Below are 12764 nucleotides of genomic sequence, written 5' to 3'. Positions count from 1 at the left end.
GGGGATGTTAGTGAGTCATACTTGAATAAGTCATATTGAATAAGTTTACAAGAACTTTCATCCAAAGTAGTCAAGATGAATTCGGAGAGGTACCCAGGTGGCTAATATAATAGCAACTAATCAAAAACATATTCCCCTACACCAAAAACAATTTTTTTAGGGTTTTCTATAATATTTTCTTCTGACAGTTCTATCCCCTCAGCTTCTAGAAAATTATTAGAATTAAAAAATCTGAGTAAGGAAAATCCCTCATAATAATGATTAAGATAAGAGACCCAAGTAGATATTGCTTTGTTTTTAGGGAAACACTGGTCTCCTGATGTTTTAAAATACTTTTATATTTGTTTTAATCTTATAGAGCACTGTACAATTCCAAAACAACTGTTAAACTAATATAAATGGAATAAAAAATAAATTTTAGCAGTTTAAAGCTCTACATGATGATCTTTTCTTGGTAAAATATTAACTTTTATTGTTTACCACTGTTCGAGTTGACTAGTTTAGTCATTTACTTCAATGTAGGAGCATTTAGAATTGCCTGAAACAATACATTTCTTTTAATTAATAAAGAACAGAAAGTATTTTCCTAGAAGAGAGATTGCTCCTTTGGTTTCTCCTTCAAAGTTTTTCTTTATCTGAAATAAGGGTCTCAGAATAGGTACATTCCAATGTAATGTAAATAATGTTTAATTCTGGGTTATATATATAAAATGTACTTAATTTGAATTGAAATCATGCAAACATCGCTAGTCCTGTTTTAAAACATCATCAAAACTGCAACACACAGAAAATCTGGACCTTTTGTGCCAAGTCATCACATTGAGTTTTAACTCATTATTTATTAATACGCAAGCACACACACATCAACACATGCGCTTGATCTGTGCTTCTTCCATCTCTGACTTATAAGCAGGTCACTGCTGTCTATGACCATTAGCTCTCTCATAAACTACACTCTGTCTCATATTTAGTATCGACCTAACGTGGAATGAAAAAAAAGGCTGACTGTCTTTAAAAACAAACATAAACACACACACACACACACACACACACACACACACACACACACAAGCAATCCCACGTGTTGAAGAAACTCAACGCCTAGATTCTCTGTGATTTTCATGTACAGAAATGGAGACAGAAATGAGAGCAAAGATGAAAAAGGACAGCTGTTCCATTGAAGCGATGCACAGGGGATTCCGATTGCATTGACTCGTACAAGCTGGTAAAGCTGCATATACAAAACACTCGAGGGGTGGGGGAAATATATAAGAACACAAGCAGGTCCCTCATGACTTAAGCATTGCACATAGAAATTACAATACTGCAACACAGACTTGACAAAGACATACAACTTGCATTATGTGGTCATAATGCAGTGAACACGATGTGAAAAACAGAGCAAATGTTTTAGTTATTATCCTTAGAAGTACTATAGGCTGTAAATTAGGCTCAGTCTTTTTGGTTTTTACTGATTTTTACCCCACAATCTTAGATGTTTCAAATAATTTGGACCTTGAAATTTGTTGTTGTTGGTGTTATTAATGATGAAAGTTTCTTCCACTTTTTTCCTCTTACTTCCACTGTTAGAAATGAAGCAAAGAATTGGGAGATCATGCAAATGAACTACTGATCTTGTGCCAGATGTGCTAATAATTAAATATAAACAATCAAAATAAACAAATAAATAAATAAACATTTCCCAATTGATTTGGGCAGAAATACAACAATATGCAGCAAAAAATAATGACCACCCTCATTATATCTTGTGAGACTGTCCAAATGGCTTGAAGTCCAATTTTTACGGTAAAAAAAGTCAACATTGAAAACATCAGTAAATGAGAGATCCTTATTACTTTACAAATCAAGGGATTTCTAAAATTTTTACTACAGTACAATTTTTCTGGTGGCTTGTGGGAGCCAACATTAACACAAGCCAGTGCAACTATTTGCTTTGTTTTTGCCCAAGTTTCATGGATCATTAATTTCACTGGATAGAAAATAGGGCTAGTTTACTTTACATATCACCCGAAACCTTGTGTGTTCAAAGAGTCATTGTTTCAAGACGAATGAAGACTGAGCGGTCATTTTTTATAACAGAAACCCATTCATTTTTCACGTTTGACATTGTGTTTTTAATGCGTTCAGACAAGGACAAGGTCGGCTTTCTCTCTGAAAAATAGACCAAATTCCGGATGAGGATTTGTTTTTAACAGCATCTGCAATATGTTTGTGCCTGAACATACAGTGTGACCACGGTGAGGGTTTGGATTTCACCGACAAAAATCAAGAATGGTTTGTTTTTTACACACTGTTCAAAAACGTCTCATTACCGGGGGTTTGCTATGTTTTTACTAACACCCACTCAGCCTTAAAATAGACTGTTCTTGCTTCCCTCTGTTGATGTTACTACTTTTCTTTCTCTTTAATTCTCTCTCTTTCCGATTCTCTTTCTACATTCCCCTCCCTGCCAGTATAGCCTCAGTGGCCTTGGTAGACGGATAAAGTTTCACACTCACTCTCACATACACACACTTACACACACACACATTAGGAGTGCTGCTATGGTCAGCCCTGTCAGGGGTGATTCCACTCAGTATATATAACGTAATTGTGAAATAACAATAATTTCCCCCTGCAATTTCCCAGTCAGTTATTCTCCCACTCACTCCCGGTCCGGTCCACAACTCTCTCTCTTAATAAAGTAGTGACTAGACTAATTTAAGCCAAGACAAACACTAAAAACATCATTTAGAAGTCCACAACTATGTTTTATATTGTGCCTGTTTTTCGCCCAGCTTATTTTACACCCCCCTTGGCCATGGCGGCACTCTTAAAAAAATTTAGATGCTCTTGGATTTGTAGTTGTAGCAGAAAAAAAAAAAAAAAAAGTGCATTTTGGCAAAGAGAGCAACCGTGGTAGAAAGTTCACCGTTTAACATTGCACAGATATAGCGGATAGTAAAAGTGAAATGACCCTACCAAACTACTTGAAAGTGTCATAATTTGCCTTTCATGTTGTGAAATTACTAACAAAATTCTACTATGTCAAACACACCTAAACGTGCTGTTCGCCCCCAAAAACATACAGATGGTATGAAACATGCAATTTTAAATTTTAGGTGCATTGTAAAACTGAAAGAAATTTCCAAAATGTTTTAATGGTGTGCTAAAAGCTGGAACTGAGTGATATAACGAGGGGGAAAAGAGGGAAATAGCCAGAATACTGTACACCTGTGAATCTCTAAAACATTTGATTCAAGTCTTTGGTTTTACATTGTAAATAATGTGATTGGTCCAGATGGGGACTTTCCACTGGTTTTGCACTCCACCTTATGTCTAAACTTTATAATCCTGCAGCCTTGACAGATCCCAACACTCCATACTGTACATCCACCACAAAATCACACAGCACCAACCGGAACATTGGTCGTGTGGTCGCGGTCCCATTTACAAATGTTTCACAACTGATGTTATATGGTTAGGAAAATACTTTGTGTACTGTGTATTTGTATCCTGTGTTGCAACCGTTTCCAAAGTGACGTTATGCCTTGAGTGAGAAAGCTTTATTTTTCTTCTATTTAATGTCAGATGTTTTAGTTAAAAATAAGATGGTCAAAGGCGCAAATATGTCTAGATATACATTATAGAATGCTATTTAGGACTCTTGGGTCCACGGGAGTTTAAAGGCAATCTTTCTTTTTCTTTTTTTACTGTATGTGTTTAATCTCATGGATGTACAGTACATCCACAGATCAGTCAATATCTCTAACATGACAAAACTCCAGTGTCAACTTTCTTCTTCAAAAGTAGTAGTTTGTCTTTGTTCTGTCATTCATTTTAAGGTAGGTAATGTTTTTTACTCTTCTTCTTATATATCTTCCTCCTAATAAAATATAAAAACTCATCATATGTATAGATTCTAACACAGATGTAGCCAAAGTTTAAAGCCCACATTTTACTAGAAGCTTGCTGCCCTGCAGATTAATTATTAGAGAAAAGCCTGTTTGAAATAAATAAATAATCACATTTTGTTTTTGCAGTCACAGTAAAAAAGAGCTCAAGGTCTAGTCCAACACTGTTTGCGACACACAATATTTCTATTACAAAATGCCTATTCAGCTCTATTTTTTCTTTTTAATTTGAGATAGGCTGCAGTGACCGCTGCAGTGCTATTGCAGGATAGATCCATGATCCCTGAATGGGTGTGTATGTGTGCGTATACATGCCCGTACGTGTGTGCGCTACTATTAAGTGTGTATTCTAGAGTCAGCATGTTACAGTACATGCTTACGCGTGTCTGCATGTGCGTGTGTGTGTGTTTTTCGATGCAGTGGTCTCTCTGTTGCAATAAATGGGTCTCTGCAGTAAGTGATGGAGGAGACTCTTTAGAGGCAACCCACTATGGTGATGCTATCACTTGTGTTTGTGCGTGCTTGTGTGTGTGTGAGAGAAAGAGGCAAAGAGAGTGATGTTATCATATGTGTCTTTACTGCAGCCTACACACTGAGGTCAAAGCCTTACTTGTCAATCTTTCCTCCCTCATGCACACAGAAACACACACATCCACAAGATTAACTGGCTATTTACAGAGGTCAAAATATCTTCTGCTCTACTTTTAAGATCCTGGATATTAAGCCGGGCATGACAAATACCTTAAGTAATAAATAACTACTATAAAACAGCTTCAGACAACGAAGTTACAACGTTTTTCAGTATTTGACAACAATAAGAAAATAAATACCAAATTGCATGTACTTCTTTCCCTGTAATATACTGTATGTTAGATGTAATATATGTTATATTTCATATCGGATTTGTCCCACATGCCAGAAAAATAATCTAAATGTATTAGCAAATGGTGCAAATGTAAAAAACTTGGCTACTGTGAGCGTGAAGCCAGTGATGTTTGTATGTGGATCAAAATGACAGTTTCTGTTTTAAAAAAGCAATACTCTAAATGCTCATCAAACCTGTGACCTTTAAGTTCAAGGTCTTAACTTCATTTGTATCCCAAGTGTCTGAGTGTTCTGTGTTATATGTCATAATATAAAATAAATAAGGTGATCTTTTGGTTTGAGATGCTACCCATAAGGTCACACTTTTGTGAATGTAAACTAAGTAAAAGGACATGTCTCTCTTCATGTGTATTTTTGTGTCTGGTTGCTCTCGAATTCTGTTCAGTTGTATATTGTATCTATTTGTGTTTGGCTTTGGCTGTGTGTGTGTGTGTGTGTGTGTGTGTGTGTGTGTGTGTGTGTGTGTGTGTGTGTGCGCATGCAATAAAGTACATTTTCTATTAGTCTCTATTATGCTCAATCAGCCTTAACAGACACAGATCAATACACTGACAGAATGTCTGAATTGCTACAGCCACTAAAACACAACACAACAATGTAACTTTATGACTGTGATTACGACCAATATTGACTTCAAGTAAAATACGATTATTCTCTCTCGTAATCACTAACATTAATTATGGTCTTGTAAAAAGGAACCAAGAAGAGCTTGGATGACTGAATTACCAAAGACAATGTAAAACGTATCAGTGTTGAATTGCCATTTTAGAGAAATAGTTGCTGGTATTCCTTTTCAGGATAAATGTAAGTGTATAAAATAATTTACATAATTTACAAAATGCTGAGCATTCATTATTTAAAATACTAGTATTTTTTATTTCTAGTATAAAAGAGCCAGTTGACAGAAGTGTTATTATCATTTTGTGAAGCAGAGTCTAAATGTCATTGCTACCAGTATAAAAACACCATCATTTATTTAAATTTTCTGCAATCATTGTGGAATATTAGACTTGTTCAATAGCTGATGTCTCATTTCAGATAGAACTCCTGGATGAAAAAAAAAAAAACTTCTGGTACACTTTGAAATCTCAAATCAATACTCCATTGTGGGAATAAGACCACAAACTGAGTGCACTACAAAGCAATTTTATGACCCTACTTACAACTGCATTATTTTTACGATTGACCAGACTCCCTCTAATAATTGCAAACATAGAAATCTTTGATGTGACTAAACAAAGATTCCAGATACACATTGATTTTATCAAGTTACTTTTAGATGAATACCACATATACATGCTTCTGTGTCAAATTGACTCGGTTCAACCCGGGAGATGCTCTGCAAGCAAACTGTTGTCCCTCAGTAGCGGTTCCCCTTAACAATGGTCTCTCATTGTATCTCCACAGCTCTGTGAAGTAAGGTCTGGCTGCACCACAGATATAGTTTAGGATAGGAAGAAAAAACGCTCTGGGGTTGTTTGCATTTCTTTAAACCAATCACAACTGTCTAACATCTGTGTGCTGGGAAGGTACATGTGTTAGGTGACTTCATTGGTTTCGCCAGGTGAATGCAATTAACAACCTAACTGGTTAGAAAAGTGGCAGCAGACTGAGAATTAGGATTCAGGCGCGTTCACATCAGCATTCAAAATAGCAACTTTTGCAGCACAATCCTTTATTTCAATAGAAACACTGCTCATCACATGGATTATTTTAATCGTGCCCTTTCATGGTGTGACTGGACTTTTAAAGCTTGCTTACATACAGTAGTTACATCTTAGTTTTAATTGGAGGACATTTTTGCTAGCTTGTCAACAAAGAAAAGAGATTACATGTTCTTATGCAAGTAGACTGTGAAAATTTTTCTGTAACCTCTGCCTTCTTGTGATATGAATCCATCTTAAAACATAAAACACGTTTTTGTGTAAACTCTACACCAGTTACAATGGAGCCTGATCAGTAGTCAGTCCCTGAGAATTATGTTAGCAAAGGGCTTCTCTATAAACATTTTCCTTCCATCAAGCTGCTTCAATAGACCAACATAGAGCAATGCTTTAGTTACACAACTAACTTAACTAAATCTTGCATGTGAAAACTCAATCTCTGCCTTCATACTTGTAAAATCAACTCATTGTTATTGAGCAGCATGCTACGTGCATGCTCCTTCTCTGGAGGTTGTTGAATGTTGCTGTGGGAAATCACTAATGTATGTAGGATAGGTAGGAGGAAAAGGGAAAAAAGGATAGAAATACTGCATTACATAAAATGTGAATTCAGTGCTTGTACTTGTTTTTTTGTGGATCATGTTTACAGGGAAAATCCAAGACCTCTAGCCAACCTCCTTCATTCAATACAAGTTGTGTAAAACCTAAATAAAACGCAAGTGAAAAGGTTATGCTGTTATTAATGTTTTCAGGTTAAATCAAGCTAACATGCCTGTTTTCTAAATGGAATATTTTCAGGATTGAAATTGCAATTCCAGTGCCGTGACTGAAAAAATATTGATTAGAAAGGGGGGCAGCAAACGGGGTAGACAGGTTAACACAGGTATAGATTGTATCAGAGAGGAGAGGAATGTTGATTGTCATTCAAAGCAGGTATTAAGATAAACTGTGAAGCCAGAGTAAACATTGATTTTGCATGTGTGGGTGTAAACAGGTTTAAATCCATCCTGGGGAGATCCTTGAGTTTAAAATGTAATCTTAATCTGTTTGACGTAAGCATTGATGTGCAGCTGTAGCTGAAGCTTAACACTACCAGAACATGAATATCACGTGCAGTATAATATTATTTACTCACTCAAAAATACTAAATCAAACTGTAAAATGGCCAAACTGAAACCTCAGAAACCTGGGTATTTATTTTGCATTCTTATGAAGCTGAGGTGATCCTAATCACTTACCAGTTACTTCTGAGACACAAGGAAATAAATTTGGGCTGATTTGCTTTCTTGCGAGAGAGAGAGAGAGAAGAGATCGATACCACTGTCATGTACAGTAAATATGAATCTACATCCAGCAGCCAGTTAGCTCAGCACAAATACTGGAAATGAGCAGTAACTTAATGAAGTCTTGTCAAACCAGTGCAGCACATAACCCCTGTAAAAGTAGTTTAGTTTTTGTATGGATTAAACAAACAAGATGCGTTTTGGACAGTGAGCTTTAGAGGTGATGGGGGGTATTGCAAATATCTATCTATCTATCTATCTATCTATCTATCTATCTATCTATCTATCTATCTATCTATCTATCTATCTATCTATCTATCTATCTATCACAAATTAGTACTTTACTCTTTATGGTTCATCAACACCAAAATATTATTTTAATAAAAAATGAATTAATAAAAAATTTTCTGGCTGTAGAATGTGTTCTGCTGCAGTTGTTTTTGCTTTGACATGATTTCTAACAAGCATTTATTTCTCGGAGAGCTTTCCCACAGACGCTGAAAAGGGGCCAACTTTCGAAAGGCCTAAAAGACTCTTTATGAGTTGTGTGAAGAGCCCTCAGCATCTTCCCCGAGGCCTCATTACAGCTTTAGGAGAGGAGGCAAAAGACACTTCACTTCCCTCCATCAACTACTCATTTCTTTAACCCTTTTATGCACACCATTCACCCCGTTCACTGTAGAGAAAGTAAGCAGCTAAGAGAGACCCCAAAACGTATGTCACTTTGTGTGTCAATCATATAGGTCACATAACCATTAAACTCTTCACTTCTTCTATTCACTCCTTCAACGTGAGAGAAACAGGGGAGGGGAAATATCTGTCTATAGGTAGATGCTATCTATGTGTGTCTGTATCTGTACATGTTTGTGTGCCACACAATGGTGCATGAGTCACACAATGCTGCAGCCTGATGCTATGCTTCTGTATACGCAGGTGTGTTTGTTTGTCGGAGGGTATAGGTGAGTGTGTTCACAGGCAATATTGTGTGCTTTGTTCATTTGTGATTTGTAAGTGTTAGCAGGTTAGGGTTAGATAACAACAAAAGGACAAAAAAACTGAGTTTTCTAAGAATGTAAATGAATGTGTGAATGAAAGCTTGAGTGTCTTTATAAGTGTATATAATTATGTGTGTGTGTGTGTGTGTGTGTGTGTGTGTGTGTGTGTGTGTGTGTGTGTGTGTGTGTGTGTGTGTGTGTGTGTGTGTGTGTGTGTGTGTGTGTGTGTGAGAGCTAAAGCTATGAGACAGAGAAACCGAGAATGAATGCTTCTGTCCTTCATTTAGTGTGTGTCTTGATCAGGATATTTCAGCTTGCAATTTGAAGCGATTTTTGACCCTGTTGATTCAAACACCGAACTCTAAAGATCCAGGAGGTCTGCAAAGAGGCTTTAAGGGTCTTTAGGTTTTTAGTGGTTGAATTGTCTCACATTTGAACTTTCCCACGGGTTTTAATGCCTGCTTTACTGCTTTGCCCTGGCAGCCTGGAGTTAGATTGTGTGTGCGTGAGTGTGTTTTGTTTTTGTGTGTATGTGCCCGTTTGTGTATTTGTGTTGTTGCATACATATATGTGTATGTGATTGTGTGTGCGTGAGCGTGAGCGAGCGAGCTAGTTTAATGAACTCTTGAGTGTTTGCACAACCAAAGTAGTGCAATTTACTCCTCTCATCTCTGAGAAAATTGACATTTCCAAGGGGTTGCCGTTGGAAACCACCCTGAGAAAGCTCAACTGTGTACAACCAAAAGTGAAAACGCATTGCAGGGTTGATATAATTAGTAGTTAAGTTATTTTCAGATTTCAGCTTTGCCACATTTAAAGTCTAAAACTATATTTACAACAAAGTGAGCATATGACAAACCACATTTCAGATGATAAACAAAACAGTAAAATTAGTGAAACTATGACATTTTAAAATCCAACCTATTATTTTTCTGCTGAAACTATGGCTGCACAAGTGGAAGCAACAAAAAGTTACTGTATCGGCGCTTCAATTAAGTGATCGATAGATGTTTACATTATTCCTCACTAAGACCAGTAGGTGCTGAGAGCTGCAAGGTTTTTGCCCAATGGACAAAGGAGGGAACAATGTGCCAAGCTCTTGGCGAAGAGTTTCAACAGATGAAATATGAAGGTATCTTTGTGAAAAATCAACTCTTTGACGTGGGTTTTAAATAATAGCCTGAATGTGGTAATAAAGTAACAAAAGCTGCCCCTAAAACCGCAATCTAATGATGTTGATTTTAATCAAATGAACTGACACTGAGCAATGATGATTATCATTGGACAAATCCATGTGGTTTGGCAGAAGACTGTTTGTATGTATGTGTGTGTGTGTGTGTGTGTGTGTGTGTGTGTGTGTGTGTGTGTGTGTGTGTGTGTGTGTGTGTGTGTGTGCAAAGCGGATATCTCTGTGAGTCTGTGTATAAACACAATGCCAGGCTATTGCTTTCTGATATTTCACAATATGTCACCCTTGTATTCCGATCGATTACAAATGCTTTGTGGGTTTCCGAAATGAAAATCTGCAAGCAAGACACGGAGACGCGAGGGAGAGGGGAGAAAAAAACAAAAAAGAGACTAATAATATGGGAGGGAGGAAGACGGGCAGAAATAGAGAGGTACATAAAAATCTACTGATGAGACTATTACACCTTAAACGGGAACAAATTAGAACGCAGATTGCCTCTCTTCCTCCCTCTTTCTTTTGCTCTTCTATAATCTTTTCTCGATTGTCTCACAGGTCTGGTTGATTTCCACCTTATATCACCTCTCTCTCTCTCTCTTTCTCTCTCCTGCTCCTCCTCTCCCTCATCACATTCTCTCCTCCTCTTTCCTGTCCTGCCACCCAGTGGGATGTGATTAATTGTGAGTGGGTCAGACTGCTGGCACCAAGCTCTTCCGATATCTGACGCTGTTCCCACCTCTGCAAGCTCTGTTACCCGCCCCCTCCTCTGTGTGAACCGTCTGAATGGGTTACCTGTTTCTTTGTAGCATAGTCTGAGTCAAACATTTGTAGATACTCCCTCCCGCTTTTATCTGCTGTTTTCTTTTTTTTAAAGAAAAAGTAATAGATCAGACAATGTTGATGGTGCACAGACTCATGTTAGAACATTGCAGCAATACCAATATAAATAATTCACTTTTAAATATCCAATAATTTGTCAACATGTTTACTTAATCCATCAATTTATGCTCTCATCAAGACAGCATAGCAGCATAATGATACACAGATAAAACATATCACATCCAAGATATACCTACTGAGCAATCAACTGGAAACAGTCATTCCTCACCCACCTCCCTACCAAATGATATTTGATGATATTTCTAAATTCTTATGGTCACTATTGACCCACTCTTTCTCTCTTTCTCAATTTCTGCATCTTGTCTTCTGTCTTTCTGGCCTTTTTCTCTCTCTTTCCCACACCGCCTCATCCCTCTCTTTCTCTCCCTCGCTCTCTCAGGTCAGGTCAGACCTCTGTCATGGCCAGGGTGCTGGTTGTTGCCAGAGTGTGATGGCTCTGCTGAGCTTGCTGACTCAAACAGAAGCCAAAAGGCCAGCCAAACCAAAATCACTGAACAGCAGAAAGCTGCACTGCTCTGTTCTTTTTTGACCCCTCCGTCCACACACACACACACACACACACACACACACACACACACACACACACACACACAAAAACAAGAAAGTGTAGTCGAACATAGGGCACAAACATGGCCAAGCATTGACAAAGAGACTTAAAAACATGCATCCACTGAAAGTGAATTTGCTTTTTCAGAAACCTCTACGGTATGCACACACACATACACACACACTAGCCTTTGTATTTGTATAACTAAACTCTAGGTTTAAGAAAGGTTCTTTTCAGGGGCTTCGATCCAGCGCCTGTGCGTCAGAGATATAAGACAGATCTGGAGGCAGGACGCGACCACAGAAATACAATCGTTACTGGGGGTGGCTGGGGCTGGACACACACCAACAGCACCGGGGATGTTCTGACATGTGGGGCACGCACACACACACAAACACACGCGCACACATGCACACAAAGCAAGGCTATTTCACCATACATGGGACAAACACACAGAAATACAATATTTTTTGTATTTCTTCACAATAGCGGAAGAGAACAGATATTTAACAGCATATATATCATTCATTAAAAATTTTAGAGTTGAAAATATTTTATTTGATAACTATGTTTAGTTTTTTTCTATATTATTTGTGACAGAAAAAAAAAAATCTTGTTCATCTCAATGTGGCATTTAAATGTTAGATTAGCTCTCCCAGTGTCTGTCATTCATTCTCATGTAGCGTGCATAGCCGACCAAGTGTAAGCAATGCCATTTGGCAATACAGTACTTCTGGCATTCTTTGTGTGTTTATGGAATGATTTCCTTTATAGTACTGCTGTTGGAAACATCATTAAAGAGTAATGCTGACACTTCTGTTCCCATTCCAACATATTTTTTTCCAACATATTTTTTTTTTTTTTAAGTTAAACTTAAAGCCAAGAAGGTCAAAAACATAGTTGAAAGAGAAAGGGAGGCCCGGTGGAAGTGAGGCTGAGAAGTCAACAGCCCAGTGGGTGGAAATACAATTCATGCCTCCAGCTTACAAGCTTGATACACGTCATTCTGTTTTCTTCACTGCTTTTCTCTCTTGATGTTTGAAAAAGTTATTCTGGTCTCGCTGCTTGGTTGGATGATCACTGAACTTCCTTGATTTGATGATGTCAGAGTGTAGTCTAACTCCTATTGGTTCAAAGTAGAGGCTGAATTAGAAGAGTAGATGCAAGAGTAGATTTTGCAATCCCACTTAATAGGAGGAAATGGAGGTGGGATATAATAAAGGGGAAAAATAAAAGAATGGTGGAAGAAGGTAAGAGGAGGAGAATAAGGGAGATACAGAAAGAGAAGAAGGGGCAAACCATCAAGAAAACAAGAGGGAAGGAGGGATGAGAAAAGATAGAAAGGAGGTAGATGGAAAGAGAAGTAAATTTTGCAGATGAAAAATGATTG

General features: G+C 37.6%; 1 protein-coding gene across 1 annotated transcript in view; it reads right to left on the bottom strand.

Moving 5' to 3' along the window:
- Window positions 1-12764, bottom strand: part of slit3 (slit homolog 3 (Drosophila)) — a 240956-nt gene that overhangs the window by 65047 nt on the left and 163145 nt on the right. The window lies entirely within an intron of this gene.

Source organism: Perca flavescens, chromosome 10 (genome assembly GCF_004354835.1).
Source record: "Perca flavescens isolate YP-PL-M2 chromosome 10, PFLA_1.0, whole genome shotgun sequence".
NCBI lineage: Eukaryota > Metazoa > Chordata > Actinopteri > Perciformes > Percidae > Perca > Perca flavescens.
The sequence above is the reverse complement of the archived record's forward strand: the minus strand, read 5'-3'. Positions and strand labels throughout refer to the sequence as shown.